Source organism: Tympanuchus pallidicinctus, unplaced genomic scaffold, assembly GCF_026119805.1.
Source record: "Tympanuchus pallidicinctus isolate F22 unplaced genomic scaffold, pur_lepc_1.0 scaffold18, whole genome shotgun sequence".
Lineage (NCBI taxonomy): Eukaryota > Metazoa > Chordata > Aves > Galliformes > Phasianidae > Tympanuchus > Tympanuchus pallidicinctus.
Genome location: NW_026294699.1, coordinates 1,851,036 through 1,872,394, shown reverse-complemented (window position 1 = coordinate 1,872,394; position 21,359 = coordinate 1,851,036). Strand labels below are relative to the sequence as shown.

General features: G+C 52.5%; 1 protein-coding gene and 2 long non-coding RNA genes across 5 annotated transcripts in view; 2 read left to right on the top strand and 1 right to left on the bottom strand.

Annotated features, from left to right (window-relative positions):
• ALG1 (ALG1 chitobiosyldiphosphodolichol beta-mannosyltransferase) overlaps positions 1–21,359 on the top strand; it is a 45,534-nt gene that overhangs the window by 2,883 nt on the left and 21,292 nt on the right. Inside the window, exon 1 of one of the 2 annotated variants that reach the window (XM_052680272.1) lies at positions 107–214. The exons of the other annotated variant lie outside the window; for it this stretch is intronic. The gene's annotated coding sequence lies outside the window, so the exon portion shown is untranslated. Of the gene's footprint in view, positions 1–106; positions 215–21,359 lie in introns of those variants that run through there. 2 annotated transcript variants of the gene reach the window in all.
• Positions 735–19,950, top strand: LOC128079264 (uncharacterized). 2 transcript variants are annotated; one of them, XR_008206056.1, is made up of 3 exons: positions 735–943; positions 10,212–10,292; positions 19,711–19,950. It is a non-coding gene; the product is annotated as an uncharacterized LOC128079264 (long non-coding RNA). The 2 variants fall into 2 exon arrangements; XR_008206055.1 differs by having other exon boundaries at positions 767–840; positions 10,089–10,292.
• On the bottom strand, positions 11,318–12,108 carry LOC128079265 (uncharacterized). The gene is made up of 3 exons (XR_008206057.1): positions 11,989–12,108; positions 11,681–11,748; positions 11,318–11,359 (listed from the first exon to the last, which is right to left on the bottom strand). It is a non-coding gene; the product is annotated as an uncharacterized LOC128079265 (long non-coding RNA).

Sequence of the window (21,359 nt, the reverse complement as noted above, 5' to 3'; positions counted from 1 at the left end):
GAGGAAAGGTTTAGGTTGGATGTCAGGGGAAGTTCTTTGCTGTGAGAGTGGTGAGGTGCTGGAACAGCTGCCCAGAGTGGCTGTGATGCCCCGTCCATCCCTGGAGGTGTTCAAGGCCAGGTTGGATGGGGCCCTGGGCAGCCTGGGCTGGTGTGAAATGTGGAGGTTGGTGGCCCTGCGTGTGGCAGGGGGCTGGAGCTTCATGATCCTTGAGGTCCCTTCCAACCCAGGCCATTCTGTGATTTTCTGCATTGAATGCAGTTTTTCTGATGTTGATCAGACTTCTAACACGTTGCCATGCTTGCCAGGGCTGTCACATGCAAGCACACACTCCAGGAAACAGCCTGCAGCAAGTTGTGAAGACATATGGCCTTCTCAAAAACCTCTGAAGGTGTTTGAAAGGTGAGCTTTGAGCGCCTTTATTCCTTGGAGGTTGCAGAGGAGGGCATTTCACGTTACACAAACAATTCCTGTTGATCTTCTGTGTAAGTGGCAACTCTGTCTGTCTGTATTCGTGGAAGTCTTTGTGTAAAGCGATGAGGGTGGCCGACTTTGTGTCTAAGCTGCAAATAATATCTGCTGTTCTGTTAATAGGAGCAGGGCCTAGGGCACACATGGGAGTTATTACTGAAAGGGCATTAGTGTTCCTGGTTTGAACATAGCACATGAACTGGAACCTGTTATGTTGATCTGAAAGGACAAGATCCAAACTGGCTCACATAATGCCCTACACCTGTGTACGGATGGTCACAGGTAAACAGAGAAAAAGAGAAATGTGTGGATGTAAAACAACATTTGAGATAGAAATGCTATAATTTAAAGACATAAACAAGTAGGGAAGTGAATGTAAGAAGAGTGAGCTGGCCTCTGCTCACGGTTTCCCTCGCCTTGAATTTAGAGCAGGCATTCACCATGCACTGGCCTTCCTCAGCAGATGATGACTGTGGCTGACTCGAGTGGGAGGACTTTGCCCCAGCTTCCACTGATAGACAGCCCTGAGGCTGTGTTCATCGCTGAGAGGCGTCCCGACCCAGGTTGGGCCAGGTGCTGGTACAGAGCAGCTCCATGGATGGTGCCACCTTCTGCTCCTTAGCGCCAGCGGCACAAGCGCCAGCACTTGCTGGCCTCACCAATTCCGTGCTGCCCCCTTGGCCAGGATCCAGTGCAGATGCACTGGGCTGTCAGGAGCTGAGTGACTCCACCGCTGTTCTTGGGCAATGGGATGAGCAGCAGGAGTCAGATGCAATAAGGGATTGCCCTAACGCTGCAAGCCGCTGCCCCTTGCTGCCCACAAGGGTGAGCAAGCAGGGTGTAGGCAAGGAAAGGGGTGTGCTGGTTGTACTGGGTGTGCAGCTTTTGTTCAAGAGAAGAACCGCACCATGCAGCGTGAGAGCTGAGGGAAGGGGGAGAAAGTGGGAGGTGGGGGTGGCAGCGCTGCAGTTGACACAAAAGCAGTGTTGAAGGAAGCAGAACCCCAGAGCTTCCACTTGAAGCCAATGCAGAGTTTTGCTAAGGGGGGAGGAAGGAAGAGGTTTCAGGTTTGGCCTTGCGGATGGACGTCTTTCTGTGCCCACACCAGTGCTTTGTGCTCTTGATGCTGAAGGCAGCCGCCCAGGGCTGGGGAGTGGGTGCACGGCCCCTGAACTCTGAGCAGCAGGGAAGTCAGGAGAACAGAATGCAGGCACTGCTGATTTTGACCAGTTTGACTCTGCTTTAAGACTCATTGCACACTTTGAGAAAGAGCGTCCCCTCAGAATAAGAAAGACAAGGAACAGGGTTGAAAAGGAATAGGATTGGTTTTAACTGATGGTTGATGTTGTTGTTGTAAAATATACAATCAGACTATGATGTTGTGATGTCGTTGGTCTCAGAGCTCCATTAGGAGCTCATCTATATCCACAGAGTCGTCATCAATTTCTGCGTCCAGTTCTTCGTCAGTGACTTCCATCAGTAACTTCTCGAGGTCCTCATCCTCAGAGAAGTGTTCTTTCCCCACCTCTGGGCTGGTCAGCTGCTGTGCCTGGTCAGCTTCTTGTGTGGCACGGGATGTTGAGTGTGGGATCTCCCTTGGTGCCACAGAGTCTGCCTGGCTTCCTGGAAGCAGTTCCAGACTGGGGAGAACAAGGAAGAGAACAATCAGCACCTGACAGGCCAGGTTTTGTAGCAGAAGCACACTGCCAGCCTCATTGTTTGACTGTAAATGCATGAAGAAGTCATCCTCTGTTACGTGCACCTGTTAGAGACTGAGTTCCTGCTCGCCATGACATACTCAGCAGAGACTTTGAGTGAACAATTGAAATTAGTGCAGATGACTTCTTCCTTTGTTGGGTTATGCCACGGCACATCTCTAACACTCCATGTGTCCCCTGATGTGAAAGAACTTATGTGCAATGGAAGAAGGGCACTGGTGAAGAACAAGTAGCGGTCATCACCTGCTTGGAAGCTTCAGGACTTCAACGCTGACCAGGGTGTACTCGGGCGGGACTGAAGCAAGGATCGCCTAGGAAGAAACAAGACAGTGTGTGTGAAGCAGGGCTCAAAGCTTTTCTAAGTGACTCTTCTTCTCGGAGAAGCTGTGGATGCCCCATTGCCAGAGGCATTCTGGGCCTGGCTGTTTTCCAGGCATTTGAGTCTTGTGGCTGGCAGCCCTGGCCAGAGTAGGACAGGAGGAACATTTGAAACTTGTACCATTACTACGAGGGCAGTGTAAACCTCCCATACGCACTACTGCAGCTCTTACCATAGGCAGTTTTCTGGCTGGGGGCTCGTCGGCGTCCTCAGCAGCAGATGGTTGCATCTCCGCTGCTTTGCGCTTCAGTCTCCGCATTGTGGGGAAGGTGGTCTTCCAGTCAATAGGCCTCCCGCGCACCTTGCGTCCAGCTGAAGGAAAAGGAAGAGGTTGCTGATAAGGTGCCAAGAGCTGCACTCAACAATAGTCCAGGGCAAGGAAAACTCTGACACAGAACAACGCTGAGTGGCCGCATGACTGTGCTGAGGCACTGCAACAAGCTCCTGGTGCTCACCCTTGACTCTCTTCTTGCGCGGCAGTTCCTCAGCTTTGTCGTCCTCCTCCTCATCACATTGCTTGCGCTTTTGTGCAGCGGGGCCATGGGAGGAAGATGGGATGTCACCTGCAGAGAACAGTCCAGGAGAGAACAATCAGAACATGGGAGTCGAAAGGCAGCGCCTCAAACCCAGATGCCTGTTCAGTATCTGTACCTCCTTCTGCTGCCTCCTCAACGTCTGTCTGGTTCTCCAGACTTTCTGCAGGGCTGCTGTTCAGAGGGAGGCCACTTGTGTCAGCTTCTGGCAGAAAGGAGACAAGAAATAATTGAAGAGCATCTCTTTGGAGGAAGGTTTCAGCACACCAAGCCACAAGCTTCCAGTATTCAAGCACAGTTTCTTGCATTGGCCTTTCCCCTGCTCAAATGTTGTGCCATTTCTGCAGTCGGCACAGACCTGCAATGCATTGACCTCTCTCCAGAAAACACCCACCCCTATTCTGACAGCCCAAACACAAACCAATATTTCACTGATCACCACTCTTCCCTGCGCTCCCCAATGAATGTTACCTGACATCCTGCACCCGCTCAGAACTAACATTCATCATTAAGTCTGTCATGCTTCATGCCATCAGGAACTCACCGTCACTTGGTGGTACGGTCGGTCCGTTCCCACCGCGTTCCTTCAAATGAAGAAAACGGCAGTGGGCTTTCTGACAGCCTCCCGGCTGATTCTCCCAGTAGCAGGGAACCGCGCTGCGCTTCTTCTGAAGAGAGAAAGCAAGGAAGGGTCATGGAAACAGGCAGAGGAGGTTTGCAGAGAGATGCAGCGCTGCAGGTGGTGCCTGAGGGAGGTGGAGAGCTCATCTTCAGGCAAACACTCACTTCAATTTTCATGTGTCTGAACTTGCAGTCGTTGCGGAAACAGCAGCCCTGTATCCACAGTCGGCAGACTCGTTCGCTGCCCAGAGCCGCCTCACAGTGGCGGAAGGGACATCTGTCTCCCTGTGAGCAAAAGGAGAGCACACAGGAGAATAAGAGCACAGCCTGAAAGACGTCCGTGCTGTCGGCCCAGGTTGGTAGCAGGGAGCGCACAATGCCTCTGCTGAGGAAGGCAACGCATCGCCAGCAGGTCTCCCCCTGCTCCAGCCCTTCCTCTTCAAAGCGAGGAAAGGAAGGAAATCCAGGCAAAAGGCTCCCAAGCGTACCTTAAGACAGACGGAGTTGAAATAGTAGTAGCAGTCGTCTCCTTGCAGAGCCATGGGGAACTTCTTGGAGCAAGGATGGGCTGTCTCCAAAGGAATTCCCTGCTCTATGAAGGAGCCGGCTGCAGTCCGCACCTGCTGGGATCCACAAAATGTCCTCTCGGACAGGAACCCTAGAGGAGGCGTCAACAAGGGAAGAATCATGAGGAAGAAGCATTTGGCAGCTTTCTTCTTTTATGCCGCATGGACTCTGGAGGAGGGCAGTGTCTGGGAAGCAGCAGGTTGCAAGAACTGTGCCAAGTCTAGATCCACCTTGTGTCTAACTGCCACCACTTCTCCCAGCAAGCACCGTCCTCCATCTCACCACCAGTTCTACCCCTAGCAGCACGCATTTTGCTTTGACTTGAGGCAGTGATTGAGCACCTGGTGGGAAGGCAGGGCAGCTCAGGTGCACACAAACTCTTCCCAGACATCACTGAAGGGTTGGCAGTGAAAGCAAGGGTGTCTGAGTGGAGATCCCTGCTACCTGAGGCCTTCCAAGGCTCAGCAGCTTTTTTCCTTTCTTTTTGTGTCCCCAACTGTTGCACTTGGGCAAATCCTCCCTTGCTGCAGCCTCGGACTTTGCCACCCTGTTGTTACTGCTGCACTTTGCATTGCACTGCAGCGTTACACAGGGGAGTGATGGCAATTCGTCATCCTCACCCAAACGTGTGCCACAATCTCACAAAGAATCAATTTCCTCTGGCAACAGCCATTGGGAAGGGCCTCGTTTGAGCTGGGAAGTCCTCCCCAGCCCAGCTTTTCTGCTGAGACTCCTTCCAGCCACCACGCAGCACCAAGCCCAGCTCACCTCTTGGTCCAGGTCAGTCCAGGCTGTGCCCAGGTCACACACACGCCGCAGCGGTGCTTCTGACGGGCTCTCAAGGATGATCCTTGCCACAAAACGCTCAGAGCTCAGTCTCTGTGTGCCACTCGCTCACTAGAGCACCAGCTCTGCTCGCCACCGAGGGCCAAGCCCTGCCACCCCAGCAACGACTGTGACCTCACCATGGTTCCGCATCACTCCTGAGCTTTCGTTCTTAGCAAAGGAAGCAGACACCTCCTAGATCCAAATTCTAAGAGACCGACACAGGGGTCACCCAGTGGGGTTATTGGAAGTAAGTTTTTAAGAGAAATTAAGGTGACTCTTGTGCAGCCATCTCGGGTCACCCTCTCGCTCTGGCGCCGCACGATTGAACCCGGGAGATGTTGCCTCCAGCTTGAAGGCTGGAAGGATTTGAGCATCAGAATTTGATCTTCCAAACAATCAGCAAGCATTTGGATGAGCCAGCCCTCTGGTTTTACGGGGACAGACACGTCCTGCTTGGGAAGCCGGCCCGGCGAAGGCAGAAGAGCTCTGGCCGTGGGCCGCAGCACTCCACTGCCAGGCGCCGCTCCAACTCCTGGGCTGCATTTCCTCCTGGGCTCCCGCGCACGCTCTGGCTCTCCTGCAGCTTTCTGCAGGTTTTGTGGCTTCCTGCTGGGGAGCTGCTCACGTTCTTCTGCAGCTGTGCCCCGACATCATTCCTGCCACCTCTGGTACCGCACCAAGAGATGCCTCAGAGTGCATCAGCCTGGACTTCCTGCTCCCATCAGCAGCTGCTCCCACGCCGACCTTCATTCACAGTGCGATCCTGGCCGCTTGCAGCACGAGCTGCCCTGCATGGCAGAGAAAGGAAACGTGGGATTAGCACAAACACGGAAGCCCAAGGCTGTGTCACCACCTCCTATTGCAGTCTTGGGGAGTCAGCTGCAACTGCAGCCTTTGTCTGAATAAAAACAGGCAGCTCAAATTAAGTGGGACCACTGAACTGAAAAATTGCCACAATCAGAAATAGGCACTGAAATTGCTTGCTGGAGTTCAAATTTGAATTCTTGTGCCTTTTGGAAAATATGGGCTTGGAATTGAAGGATACAAGAAAAACGGCATCTTCTTCAGTGTAGGCGGTAAGGGTTGGAAGTCGGACTCTCACAAGAGGAAGTTTTCCTTTTCCTTGTAAGGCACAAAGCGATGGGATGATTTCCCATGCCTGCAGAAAGCCTGATGTGCTGTGCCACAGGCGGCTGAGTGAACCAAAAGCTGTGCTGCCCATCCAGAAGCACGTGGGGCACGGGCAAGGGGGGGTTACACAGCGGCACGTGGGATGTGAACGTTCCTTGGGCACCTGTTCCCCATCAGGAGGGAAATCCCTTTTCTCTGCCATGCCATGTCCCTACCTGCTCTGCAAGGCTGTGTGACAGTCAGCACGGAAACGATGCTAACGTTCCTTTGTCATCACGGCGGTTTTCAACAGATCCACATGATGAGACTTCAGTTTGCAGTGCGGGCTCCTGGCTGACACCGCCATTTCCAAGCCATTGCTTCCTGGGGGCAAATAAAGGAAAACACTTGAATGAAATTTCATGCAGAGATTGCACATCTCACCAATCTTTTACACAAACCAGAATGACAAAACAGGAGATGTGTGCAGCGGCATCAACGTCCCAGCTGATGAAGGAATGTAGAGACAAATATCAAACTTCAGAACATTGTTCTAACACAAGGAGGGAAGCTTTTTTTACAAACTATTAAAAACAAACAAACAAACAAGCCCTCAGTCCCTTCCTGGGTGCCAGGGTCCCACGCAGAATGCTGTGTCCCCCTTGGAATGTTGGGTTCTCTCCCTGTGTTCCTGAGTTCTTGGGGCACTCCATGGGCTCCATGTTCCACCTACCACCCTTCTGAAGACCATTTGATATCTTTACTCAGCACTGCCCCTCTTCCCTTACTCATCCCAAGGGCTACTCACCAGCACCTGCCCAGGCTCCAGCTCCTTCACCGTGCGGAAGACATGGACTTGGGCACCAATGGCACTGCCAGGGCTGCCCTGGATGAGGACACTGAAGAATCTGGGGCTCTTGTTTCTGAAGCAGTGTTCAGTCAAAAGGTAGAGGCAGAAGCCTGAGAAATCATGCTGGAGGTGGTCAAAGGTGCAGCCATGGCCCATATCCAGGGCTTAGCAGGTGGCATTGGTGAGGAACTGTTTGGGGATGATATTGGGGTTGGGGACAGGGTTTGGGATGGTGGCACACAGCCTCTGTGGGTGTTTGGATGAGCAGGATGGGGCTGGGGGGAAGAGAAGGAGCAGTAGTTAGATTAGTAGTAGATTAGTAGAAGGGTTCCACAGCCCTCCAGCATCCTCCATTTCTCCTCCCCTCGTCCTCTTCACCCACTTCTCCATCTCTTCATCCATTCATTTCTTTCTTCCTCCTTCCCTCAGCACTACTTCAACCATTTTTCAATCCCTTTCTCCCTTCATCACTCTTCTCCAGCCCTCTTTCCTCATCTCCATTGCTCTATATCCCCATCCCCTCTTCGTCCTAACCCTATCTGCAGACACCACAGCTGTGCTCCCCATCCCATCCCCAACCCTATGTCATCCCGTCCTGTCAGCAGTTTACGGGCTGGTTCATCCCATTTCCCACCCAACCCCACCTCCAGACCCCAGAACTGTGCACCCAATCCCATTCCCATCCTCCACTCGCAGTTCTTTGTCCTCCTATTCTCAAGATGGACACAGATCCCACAGAGCTGTTCCTGCAGCTCCGTTGCCGCAGTCGCTGTCACAGCACTGTCACCACTGAAGGCCACGTGCACCCCCAATAGCAGCACCATCCTTTGCTGTCCCCCCTTTGCTCCGTGTGCACTCGGCCCCCTGACATCAACAGGAGCAGGGGGACAGAGCACCCAGCCTCCTGGAGGGGTGGCATCAGCGGGTCAGTGCAGTGGGAACACTCCCTTGGTGTTGGCAATGAGGCACTTGGAGTGCACATGGGACAGGGAAATCTCAGGATCCCTGAGTTCTCAACTCCAACATGGGCTCATGGGGTTGTAGATGGGATGGGGAGATCCCGGACACCTGTTATGGGAACCGAGGACTAGAAATACGACGGGGAGATCCCAGACTGCTGGTTCCTCCACTGAGCTATGGGGACCGGGGGTGGAAATGGGATGGGATGATCCCAGACTCCTGGTCTACCACTGAGTTGGAGTTCTCGAATTTGGGAGGCCCCACACCCTGGGTCCCCTGGAATACCCCGCTCCACTCACACACCTCAGTGCCCAGCTCTTTCCCCTTGCCATTTCCTCCTCTCCACAGACCAGAGCGACTTCATAGCCACTGCCCTGGAGCACAGGGTAACCAAAGGACACAGCTGGTCCTGTGCCGTATCAGCCACTCAGTGTGACATTGAGGAAGGACTCCTGGGTACCATAGGTGCTCACCAGTGTTTAGGTGCATGGTCGTGCCAGCGTGTGCCCTTCCCATCAAACGCTCAGTGATGCCAGTGCCCCAGGACATGGCAGATGAGCAGGAGGTGGTAGGCACACATCACAGTGAGTGGATGGTATTCGCAAAGTGGCCTCAGCAGGGCAGAGCAGAGAGGGAGGATCCCCTCCGTCACCCTGCTAAGTCTGTCTGAGAGGTGGCTGTTATGCAGGGGGACTTATTTTTGTCTTCAGCTTTCTACGTTTTTAGATAGTCTTCGCCATTGTAAGTCATCACCAGAATAAGAAAAACCACTCAGCGTGTTAGACACTTTTTATTGTCTGGGCCAGTATAGTAAAGGCTGGAGTTAAAAGAAATACCAAATCTCAAGGAGGAAGGATCTTGCACTTGCTTACTTCTTGGCTCCCTGACTCAGTGATCTTTGCCTTCCTCTGCTATGCTGGAGAAAGGTGAGATCTAAGCAGCAGCAGACGTTACGATACAAGGTGCACTCAGAATGGGACTGTTGTACGGCCGGGCTTCTGGCCATTCTTACCTCCTGCTGTTTTCCTGTGATGCTGGGCTACGTGCAGGTCTATGATCCCAGCGTTTTCTAGTTCTGCAGCATTCTAGAGATTTCCTCTTGCCCCCTGGGAGTCTATCCTGTATGTTTAGTATTAGTAATGTGGCCCAGATTTGGCAAGGAATAGGCTCCAGTTTTGCATGGCCTCTTAATATCACCTGTGCCACCCGGTACTAATACATCTTCCTCTCAGTCTGAACTCTCCTACGGTCATCGGGAGGGTCAGACCCAAACTATGCCCCGTATGCACTCTGGGACTGAACAGCAGACACCTTATTATACTGCCAGGCAGGGAGATGCCCAGCCCCCAACTTCAACCATGTCTGGGTTACAGGGACGGTCTTTCCCCAACCCCACCAACCGTCATTCTGTCTCCTTGGAATTCGGTTGGATCACCATAAGCAATTGATGTTTCTGCACCCACAGGTTGGTTTTCCCCTCTCCTGGCAGGTCAAGACACACTGCAACCTTTTGCAGATTATGCCTTTATCTTTCCGACCCTCAGTCAAAGCTCCAGCATCAGTTAATGCTCTCCTCCCTCTGCCCACTTACACCAGTTATCACAAACCAAATCCTCAGGGAATGTGGGCTTTGGGTGGATCTCACATCTTGGTAATGGTGTGGTGGCTCTCTTTGTCATCCTGCTGACTCCACCAATTTGGCATCACAGGAAATGACAACTGCATTTCACTTGGTTCTACTGAGAAGCCACGCAAGAGTTACTGATAATTCAATGATACTGATAATTTTTAGCTCACTCTAACATTATAACAGCACTTAATCATTAAACAGTGAGGAGTTCAGTCATGTGATTTAATGAAATACACGATAATTAAACAGAGGCCTGAGTACAGATTCAGAGATGGCGAGATCCAAGTCACTAACAGGATACCCTACGTCTATGTACAGATACAGACAGAAAAGGACAGACAGAAATACGTGGATCAAGAAAAGTAACAGAAACCCTTGTGCAACAAATGCGTATAATTACAGGGCATAAACAAGTAGGGAGGTGGATGTAAGAAGAGTGAGCTGGCCTCTGCTCACGGTTTCCCTCGCCTTGAATGTAGAGCAGACGTTCACCATGCACTGGCCTTCCTCAGCAGATGATGACTGTGGCTGACTCGAGTGGGAGGACTTTGCCCCAGCTTCCACTGATAGACAGCCCTGAGGCTGTGTTCATCGCTGAGAGGCGTCCCGACCCAGGTTGGGCCAGGTGCTGGTACAGAGCAGCTCCATGGATGGTGCCACCTTCTGCTCCTTAGCGCCAGCGGCACAAGCGCCAGCACTTGCTGGCCTCACCAATTCCGTGCTGCCCCCTTGGCCAGGATCCAGTGCAGATGCACTGGGCTGTCAGGAGCTGAGTGACTCCACCGCTGTTCTTGGGCAATGGGATGAGCAGCAGGAGTCAGATGCAATAAGGGATTGCCCTAACGCTGCAAGCCGCTGCCCCTTGCTGCCCACAAGGGTAAGCAAGCAGGGTGTAGGCAAGGAAAGGGGTGTGCTGGTTGTACTGGGTGTGCAGCTTTTGTTCAAGAGACGAACCGCACCATGCAGCGTGAGAGCTGAGGGAAGGGGGAGAAAGTGGGAGGTGGGGGTGGCAGCGCTGCAGTTGACACAAAAGCAGTGTTGAAGGAAGCAGAACCCCAGAGCTTCCACTTGAAGCCAATGCAGAGTTTTGCTAAGGGGGGAGGAAGGAAGAGGTTTCAGGTTTGGCCTTGCGGATGGACGTCTTTCTGTGCCCACACCAGTGCTTTGTGCTCTTGATGCTGAAGGCAGCCGCCCAGGGCTGGGGAGTGGGTGCACGGCCCCTGAACTCTGAGCAGCAGGGAAGTCAGGAGAACAGAATGCAGGCACTGCTGATTTTGACCAGTTTGACTCTGCTTTAAGACTCATTGCACACTTTGAGAAAGAGCGTCCCCTCAGAATAAGAAAGACAAGGAACAGGGTTGAAAAGGAATAGGATTGGTTTTAATTGATGGTTGATGTTGTTGTTGTAAAATATACAATCAGACTATGATGTTGTGATGTCGTTGGTCTCAGAGCTCCATTAGGAGCTCATCTATATCCACAGAGTCGTCATCAATTTCTGCGTCCAGTTCTTCTTCAGTGAAATCCATCAGTAACTTCTCGAGGTCCTCATCCTCAGAGAAGTGTTCTTTCCCCACCTCTGTGCAGCTCAGCTGCTGTGCCTGGTCAGCTTCTTGTGTGGCACGGGATGTTGAGTGTGGGATCTCCCTTGGTGCCACAGAGTCTGCCTGGCTTCCTGGAAGCAGTTCCAGACTGGGGAGAACAAGGAAGAGAACAATCAGCACCTGACAGGCCAGGTTTTGTAGCAGAAGCACACTGCCAGCCTCATTGTTTGACTGTAAATGCATGAAGAAGTCATCCTCTGTTACGTCCACCTGTTAGAGACTGAGTTCCTGCTCGCCGTGACATACTCAGCAGAGACTTTGAGTGAGCAATTGAAATTAGTGCAGATGACTTCTTCCTTTGTTGGGTTATGCCACGGCACATCTCAAACACTCCATGTGTCCCCTGATGTGAAAGAACTTATGTGCAATGGAAGAAGGGCACTGGTGAAGAACAAGTAGCGGTCATCACCTGCTTGGAAGCTTCAGGACTTCAACGCTGACCAGGGTGTACTCGGGCGGGACTGAAGCAAGGATCGCCTAGGAAGAAAGAAGACAGTGTGTGTGAAGCAGGGCTCAAAGCTTTTCTAAGTGGCTCTTCTTCTCGGAGAAGCTGTGGATGCCCCATTGCCAGACACATTCCGGACCTGGCTGGTTTCCAGGCATTTGAGTCTTGTGGCTGGCAGCCCTGGCCAGAGTAGGACAGGAGGAACATTTGAAACTTGTACCATTACTACGAGAGCAGTGTAAACCTCCCATATGCACTACTGCTGCTCTTACCATAGGCAGTTTTCTGGCTGGGGGCTCGTCGGCGTCCTCAGCAGCAGATGGTTGCATCTCCGCTGCTTTGCGCTTCAGTCTCCGCATTGTGGGGAAGGTGGTCTTCCAGTCAATAGGCCTCCCGCGCACCTTGCGTCCAGCTGAAGGAAAAGGAAGAGGTTGCTGATAAGGTCTTGCTGTGCCTCAAGAGAAATCCCCGTTCTCCTATCATTCGCACAACCCTTCCAGGAAGTAAACTACATTTGTCCAGCGGAATTACATTGCCATGTCCAGGACTTCAGCAATGTTTTGCACACAGTCCTCTCTGTCTATCCACAGCGCATCGAAAGGAACAAAGAAACCCAAGAACTGCACTCAGCAATAGTCCAGGGCAAGGAAAACTCTGACACACAGCAACGCTGAGTGGCCGCATGACTGTGCTGAGGCACTGCAACAAGCTCCTGGTGCTCACCCTTGACTCTCTTCTTGCGCGGCAGTTCCTCAGCTTTGTCGTCCTCCTCCTCATCACATCGCTTGCGCTTTTGCGCAGCGGGGCCATGGGAGGAAGATGGGATGTCACCTGCAGAGAACAGTCCAGGAGAGAACAATCAGAACATGGGAGTCGAAAGGCAGCGCCTCAAACCCAGATGCCTGTTCAGTATCTGTACCTCCTTCTGCTGCCGTGTCAACCTCAGTCTGGTTCTCCAGACTTTCTGCAGGGCTGCTGTTCAGAGGGAGGCCACTTGTGTCAGCTTCTGACAGAAAGGAGACAAGAAACAATTGAAGAGCATCTCTTTGGAGGAAGGTTTCAGCACACCAAGCCACAAGCTTCCAGTATTCAAGCACAGTTTCTTGCATTGGCCTTTCCCCTGCTCAAATGTTGTGCCATTTCTGCAGTCGGCACAGACCTGCAATGCATTGACCTCTCTCCAGAAAACACCCACCCCTATTCTGACAGCCCAAACACAAACCAATATTTCACTGATCACCACTCTTCCCTGCGCTCCCCAATGAATGGTTACCTGACATGCTGCACCCGCTCAGAACTAACATTCATCATTAAGTCTGTCATGCTTCATGCCATCAGGAACTCACCGTCACTTGGTGGTACGGTCGGTCCGTTCCCACCGCGTTCCTTCAAGTGAAGAAAACGGCAGTGGGCTTTCTGACAGCCTCCCGGCTGATTCTCCCAGTAGCAGGGAACCGCGCTGCGCTTCTTCTGAAGAGAGAAAGCAAGGAAGGGTCATGGAAACAGGCAGAGGAGGTTTGCAGAGAGATGCAGCGCTGCAGGTGGTGCCTGAGGGAGGTGGAGAGCTCATCTTCAGGCAAACACTCACTTCAATTTTCATGTGTCTGAACTTGCAGTCGTTGCGGAAACAGCAGCCCTGTATCCACAGTCGGCAGACTCGTTCGCTGCCCAGAGCCGCCTCACAGTGGCGGAAGGGACATCTGTCTCCCTGTGAGCAAAAGGAGAGCACACAGGAGAATAAGAGCACAGCCTGAAAGACGTCCGTGCTGTCGGCCCAGGTTGGTAGCAGGGAGCGCACAATGCCTCTGCTGAGGAAGGCAACGCATCGCCAGCAGGTCTCCCCCTGCTCCAGCCCTTCCTCTTCAAAGCGAGGAAAGGAAGGAAATCCAGGCAAAAGACTCCCAAGCGTACCTTAAGACAGACGGAGTTGAAATAGTAGTAGCAGTCGTCTCCTTGCAGAGCCATGGGGAACTTCTTGGAGCAAGGATGGGCTGTCTCCAAAGGAATTCCCTGCTCTATGAAGGAGCCGGCTGCAGTCCGCACCTGCTGGGATCCACAAAATGTCCTCTCGGACAGGAACCCTAGAGGAGGCGTCAACAAGGGAAGAATCATGAGGAAGAAGCATTTGGCAGCTTTCTTCTTTTATGCCGCATGGACTCTGGAGGAGGGCAGTGTCTGGGAAGCAGCAGGTTGCAAGAACTGTGCCAAGTCTAGATCCACCTTGTGTCTAACTGCCACCACTTCTCCCAGCAAGCTCTGCCCTCCATCTCACCACCAGTTATACCCCTAGCAGCACGCATTTTGCGTTGACTTGAGGCAGTGGTTGAGCACCTGGTGGGAAGGCAGGGCAGCGCAGGTGCACACAAACTCTTCCCAGACATCAGTGAAGGGTTGGCAGTGGAGGCAAGGCTGTCTGAGTGGAGATCCCTGCTACCTGAGGCCTTCCAAGGCTCAGCAGCTTTTTTCCTTTCTTTCTGTGTCCCCAACTGCTGCACTTGGGCAAATCCTCCCTTGCTGCAGCCTCGGACTTTGCCACCCTGTTGTTACTGCTGCACTTTGCATTGCACTGCAGCGTTACACAGGGGAGTGATGGCAATTCGTCATCCTCACCCAAACGTGTGCCACAATCTCTCAGAGGATCAATTTCCCCTGGCAACAGCCATTGGGAAGGGCCTCGTTTGAGCTGGGAAGTCCTCCCCAGCCCAGCTTTTCTGCTGAGACTCCTTCCAGCCACCACGCAGCACCAAGCCCAGCTCACCTCTTGGTCCAGGTCAGTCCAGGCTGTGCCCAGGTCACACACACGCCGCAGCGGTGCTTCTGACGGGCTCTCAAGGATGATCCTTGCCACAAAACGCTCAGAGCTCAGTCTCTGTGTGCCACTCGCTCACTAGAGCACCAGCTCTGCTCGCCACGGAGGGCCAAGCCCTGCCACCCCAGCAACGACTGTGACCTCACCATGGTTCCGCATCACTCCTGAGCTTTCATTCTAAGCAAAGGAAGCAGACACCTCCTAGATCCAAATTCTAAGAGAACGACACAAGGGTCACCCAGTGGGGTTATTGGAAGTAAGATTTTAAGAGAAATTAAGGTGGCTCTTGTGCAGCCATCTCGGGTCACCCTCTCGCTCAGGCGCCGCACGATTGGACGCAGGAGATGTTGCCTCCAGCTTGGAGGCTGGAAGGATTTGAGCTTCAGAATTTGATCTTCCAAACAATCAGCAAGCATTTGGATGAGCCAGCCCTCTGGTTTTACGAGGACAGACACGTCCTGCTTGGGAAGCCGGCCCGGCGAAGGCAGAATAGCTCTGGCCGTGGGCCGCAGCACTCCACTGCCAGGCGCCGCTCCAACTCCTGGGCTGCATTTCCTCCTGGGCTCCCGCGCACGCTCTGGCTCTCCTGCCGCTTTCTGCAGGTTTTGTGGCTTCCTGCTGGGGAGCTGCTCACGTTCTTCTGCAGCTGTGCCCCGACATCATTACTGCCACCTCTGGTACCGCACCAAGAGATGCCTCAGAGTGCATCAGCCTGGACTTCCTGCTCCCATCAGCAGCTGCTCCCATGCCGACCTTCATTCACAGTGCGATCCTGGCCGCTTGCAGCACGAGCTGCCCTGCAAGGCAGAGAAAGGAAACGTGGGATTAGCACAAACACGGAAGCCCAAGGCTGTGTCACCACCTCCTATTGCAGTCTTGGGGAGTCAGCTGCAACTGCAGCCTTTGTCTGAATAAAAACAGGCGCTGTAAATTAGGTGGGACCTCTGTACTGAATAATTGCCACAATCAGAAATAGGCACTGAAATCGCTTGCTGGAGTTCAAATTTGAATTCTTGTGCCTTTTGGAAAATATGGGCTTGGAATTGAAGGATACAAGAAAAACGGCATCTTCTTCAGTGTAGGCGGTAAGGGTTGGAAGTCGGACTCTCACAAGAGGAAGTTTTCCTTTTCCTTGTAAGGCACAAAGCGATGGGATGATTTCCCATGCCTGCAGAAAGCCTGATGTGCTGTGCCACAGGCGGCTGAGTGAACCAAAAGCTGTGCTGCCCATCCAGAAGCACGTGGGGCACGGGCAAGGGGGGGTTACACAGCGGCACGTGGGATGTGAACGTTCCTTGGGCACCTGTTCCCCATCAGGAGGGAAATCCCTTTTCTCTGCCATGCCATGTCCCTACCTGCTCCGCAAGGCTGTGTGACAGTCAGCACAGAAACGACGCAAACGTTCCTTTGTCATCACGGCGGTTTTCAGCAGATCCACATGATGAGACTTCAGTTTGCAGTGCGGGCTCCTGACTGACACTGCCATTTCCAAGCCATTGCTTCCTGGGGGCAAATAAAGGAAAACACTTGAATGAAATTTCATGCAGAGATTGCACATCTCACCAATCTTTTACACAAACCAGAATGACAAAACAGGAGATGTGTGCAGCGGCATCAACGTCCCAGCTGATGAAGGAAAGTAGAGACAAATATCAAACTTCAGAACATTGTTCTAACACAAGGAGGGAAGCTTTTTTTACAAACTATTAAAAACAAACAAACAAACAAGCCCTCAGTCCCTTCCTGGGTGCCAGGGTCCCACGCAGAATGCTGTGTCCCCCTTGGAATGTTGGGTTCTCTCCCTGTGTTCCTAAGTTCTTGGGGCACTCCATGGGCTCCATGTTCCACCTACCACCCTTCTGAAGACCATTTGATATCTTTACTCAGCACTGCCCCTCCTCCCTTACTCATCCCAAGGGCTACTCATCAGCACCTGCCCAGGCTCCAGCTCCTTCACCGTGCGGAAGACATGGACTTGGGCACCAATGGCCCTGCCAGGGCTACCCTGGATGAGGACACCGAAGAATCTGGGGCTCTTGTTTCTGAAGCAGTGTTCAGTCAAAAGGTAGAGGCAGAAGCCTGAGAAATCGTGCTGGAGGTGGTCAAAGGTGCAGCCATGGCCCACACCCAGGGCTTAGCAGGTGGCATTGGTGAGGAATTGTTTGGGGATGATATTGGGGTTGGGGACAGGGTTGGGATGGTGGCACACAGCCTCTGTGGGTGTTTGGATGAGCAGGATGGGGCTGGGGGGAAGAGAAGGAGCAGTAGTTAGATTAGTAGTCCTGCTGGAAGGGTTCCACAGCCCTCCAAGCATCCTCCATTTCTCCTCCCCTCGTCCTCTTCACCCACTTCTCCATCTCTTCATCCATTCATTTCTTTCTTCCTCCTTCCCTCAGCACTACTTCAACCATTTTTCAATCCCTTTCTCACTTCATCACTCTTCTCCAGCCCTCTTTCCTCATCTCCATTGCTCTATATCCCCATCCCCACCTCGTCCTAACCCTATCTGCAGACACCACAGCTGTGCTCCCCATCCCATCCCCAACCCTATCTTGTCCCGTCCTGTCAGCAGTTTACGGGCTGGTTCATCCCATTCCCCACTCAACCCCACCTCCAGACCCCAGAACTGTGCACCCAATCCCATTCCCATCCTCCACTCGCAGTGCTTTGTCCCCCTATTCTCAAGATGGACACAGATCCCACAGAGCTGTTCCTGCAGCTCCGTTGCCGCAGTCGCTGTCACAGCACTGTCACCACTGAAGGCCACGTGCACCCCCAATAGCAGCACCATCCTTTGCTGTCCCCCCTTTGCTCCGTGCGCACTCGGCCCCCTGACATCAGCAGGAGCAGGGGGACAGAGCACCCAGCCTCCTGGAGGGGTGGCATCAGCGGGTCAGTGCAGTGGGGATGCTTCCTTGGTGTTGGCAATGAGGCACTTGGAGTGCACATGGGACAGGGAAATCTCAGGATCCCTGAGTTCACAACTCCAACATGGGCTCATGGGGTTGTAGATGGGATGGGGAGATCCCAGACACCCCTGTTATGGGAACCGAGGACTAGAAATACGATGGGGAGATCCCAGACTGCTGGTTCCTCCCCTGAGCTATGGGGACCAGGGGTGGAAATGGGATGGGATGATCCCAGACTCCTGGTCTACCACTGAGTTGGAGTTCTCGAATTTGGGAGGCCCCACACCCTGGGTCCCCTGGAATACCCCGCTCCACTCACACACCTCAGTGCCCAGCTCCTTCCCCTTGCCATTTCCTCCTCTCCACAGACCAGAGCGACTTCATAGCCACTGCCCTGGAGCACAGGGTAACCAAAGGACACAGCTGGTCCTGTGCCGTATCAGCCACTCAGTGTGACATTGAGGAAGGACTCCTGGGTACCATAGGTGCTCACCAGGGTTTAGGTGCATGGTCGTGCCAGCGTGTGCCCTTCCCATCAAACGCTCAGTGATGCCAGTGCCCCAGGACATGGCAGATGAGCAGGAGGTGGTAGGCACACATCACAGTGAGTGGATGGTATTCGCAAAGTGGCCTCAGCAGGGCAGAGCAGAGAGGGAGGATCCCCTCCGCCACCCTGCTAAGTCTGTCTGAGAGGTGGCTGTTATGCAGGGGGACTTATTTTTGTCTTCAGCTTTCTAAGTTTTTAGATAGTCTTCGCCATTGTAAGTCATCACCAGAATAAGAAAAACCATTCAGCGTGTTAGACACTTTTTATTGTCTGGGCCAGTATAGTAAAGGCTGGAGTTAAAAGAAATACCAAATCTCAAGGAGGAAGGATCTTGCACTTGCTTACTTCTTGGCTCCCCGACTCAGTGATCTTTGCCTTCCTCTGCTATGCTGGAGAAAGGTGAGATCTAAGCAGCAGCAGACGTTACGATACAAGGTGCACTCAGAATGGGACTGTTGTACGGCCGGGCTTCTGGCCATTCTTACCTCCTGCTGTTTTCCTGGGATGCTGGGCTACGTGCAGGTCTATGATCCCAGCGTTTTCTAGTTCCTGCAGCATTCTAGAGATTTCCTCTTGCCCCCTGGGAGTCTATCCTATATGTTTAGTATTAGTAATGTGGCACAGATTTGGCAAGGAATAGGCTCCAGTTTTGCATGGCCTCTTAATATCACCTGTGCCACCCAGTACTAATACATCTTCCTCTCAGTCTGAACTCTCCTACGGTCATCGGGAGGGTCAGACCCAAACTATGCCCCGTATGCACTCTGGGACTGAACAGCAGACACCTTATTATACTGCCAGGGAGGGAGATGCCCAGCCCCCAACTTCAACCATGTCTGGGTTACAGGGACGGTCTTTCCCCAACCCCACCAACCGTCATTCTGTCTCCTTGGAATTCGGTTGGATCACCATAAGCAATTGATGTTTCTGCACCCACAGGTTGGTTTTCCCCTCTCCTGGCAGGTCAAGACACACTGCAACCTTTTGCAGACTATGCCTTTATCTTTCCGACCCTCAGTCAAAGCTCCAGCATCAGTTAATGCTCTCCTCCCTCTGCCCACTTACACCAGTTATCACAAACCAAATCCTCAGGGAATGTAGGCTTTGGGTGGATCTCACATCTTGGTAATGGTGTGGTGGCTCTCTTTGTCATCCTGCTGACTCCACCAATTTGGCATCACAGGAAATGACAACTGCATTTCACTTGGTTCTACTGAGAAGCCACGCAAGAGTTATTGATAATTCAATGATGCTGATAATTCTTAGCTCACTCTAACATTATAACAGCACTTAATCATTAAACAGTGAGGAGTTCAGTCATGTGATTTAATGAAATACACGATAATTAAACAGAGGCCTGAGTACAGATTCAGAGATGGCGAGATCCAAGTCACTAACAGGATACCCTACGTCTATGTACAGATACGGACAGAAAAGGACAGACAGAAATACGTGGATTAAGAAAAGTAACAGAAAGCCTTGTGCAACAAATGCGTATAATTACAGGGCATAAACAAGTAGGGAGGTGGATGTAAGAAGAGTGAGCTGGCCTCTGCTCACGGTTTCCCTCGCCTTGAATGTAGAGCAGGCATTCACCAAGCACTGCCATTCCTCAGCAGATGACAACTGAGGCTGACTCGAGTGGCAGCACTTTGCCCCAGCTTCCATTGATCGACAGCCCCGAGGATTCAGTCGTCCGTGAGAGGCGTCCCGACCCAGGTTGGGCCAGGTGCTTGTACAGAGCAGCTCCATGGATGGTGCCACCTTCTGCTCCTTAGCGCCAGCGGCACAAGCGCCAGCACTTGCTGGCCTCACCAATTCCGTGCTGCCCCCTTGGCCAGGATCCAGTGCAGATGCACTGGGCTGTCAGGAGCTGAGTGACTCCACCGCTGTTCTTGGGCAATGGGATGAGCAGCAGGAGTCAGATGCAATAAGGGATTGCCCTAACGCTGCAAGCCGCTGCCCCTTGCTGCCCACAAGGGTGAGCAAGCAGGGTGTAGGCAAGGAAAGGGGTGTGCTGGTTGTACTGGGTGTGCAGCTTTTGTTCAAGGAGAAGAACCGCACCATGCAGCGTGAGAGCTGAGGGAAGGGGGAGAAAGTGGGAGGTGGGGGTGGCAGCGCTGCAGTTGACACAAAAGCAGTGTTGAAGGAAGCAGAACCCCAGAGCTTCCACTTGAAGCCAATGCAGAGTTTTGCTAAGGGGGGAGGAAGGAAGAGGTTTCAGGTTTGGCCTTGCGGATGGACGTCTTTCTGTGCCCACACCAGTGCTTTGTGCTCTTGATGCTGAAGGCAGCCGCCCAGGGCTGGGGAGTGGGTGCACGGCCCCTGAACTCTGAGCAGCAGGGAAGTCAGGAGAACAGAATGCAGGCACTGCTGATTTTGACCAGTTTGACTCTGCTTTAAGACTCATTGCACAGATTGAGAAAGAGCGTCCCCTCAGAATAAGAAAGACAAGGAACAGGGTTGAAAAGGAATAGGATTGGTTTTAATTGATGGTTGTTGTTGTTGTTGTAAAATATACAATCAGACTATGATGTTGTGATGTCGTTGGTCTCAGAGCTCCATTAGGAGCTCATCTATATCCACAGAGTCATCATCAATTTCTGCGTCCAGTTCTTCTTCAGTGAAATCCATCAGTAACTTCTCGAGGTCCTCATCCTCAGAGAAGTGTTCTTTCCCCACCTCTGGGCTGGTCAGCTGCTGCGCCTGGTCAGCTTCTTGCGTGGCACGGGATGTTGAGTGTGGGATCTCCATGATGGTGCCACGGAGTCTGCCTGGCTTCCTGGAAGCAGTTCCAGACTGGGGAGAACAAGGAAGAGAACAATCAGCACCTGACAGGCCAGGTTTTGTAGCAGAAGCACACTGCCAGCCTCATTGTTTGACTGTAAATGCATGAAGAAGTCATCCTCTGTTACGTCCACCTGTTAGAGACTGAGTTCCTGCTCCCTGTGACATACTCAGCAGAGACTTTGAATGAGCAATTGAAATTAGTGCAGATGACTTCTTCCTTTGTTGGGTTATGCCACGGCACATCTCAAACACTCCATGTGTCCCCTGATGTGAAAGAACTTATGTGCAATGGAAGAAGGGCACTGGTGAAGAACAAGTAGCGGTCATCACCTGCTTGGAAGCTTCAGGACTTCAACGCTGACCAGGGTGTACTCGGGCGGGACTGAAGCAAGGATCGCCTAGGAAGAAACAAGACAGTGTGTGTGAAGCAGGGCTCAAAGCTTTTCTAAGTGGCTCTTCTTCTCAGAGAAGCTGTGGATGCCCCATTGCCAGAGGCATTCTGGGCCTGGCTGGTTTCCAGGCATTTGAGTCTTGTGGCTGGCAGCCCTGGCCAGAGTAGGACAGGGGAACATTTGAAACTTCTACCAT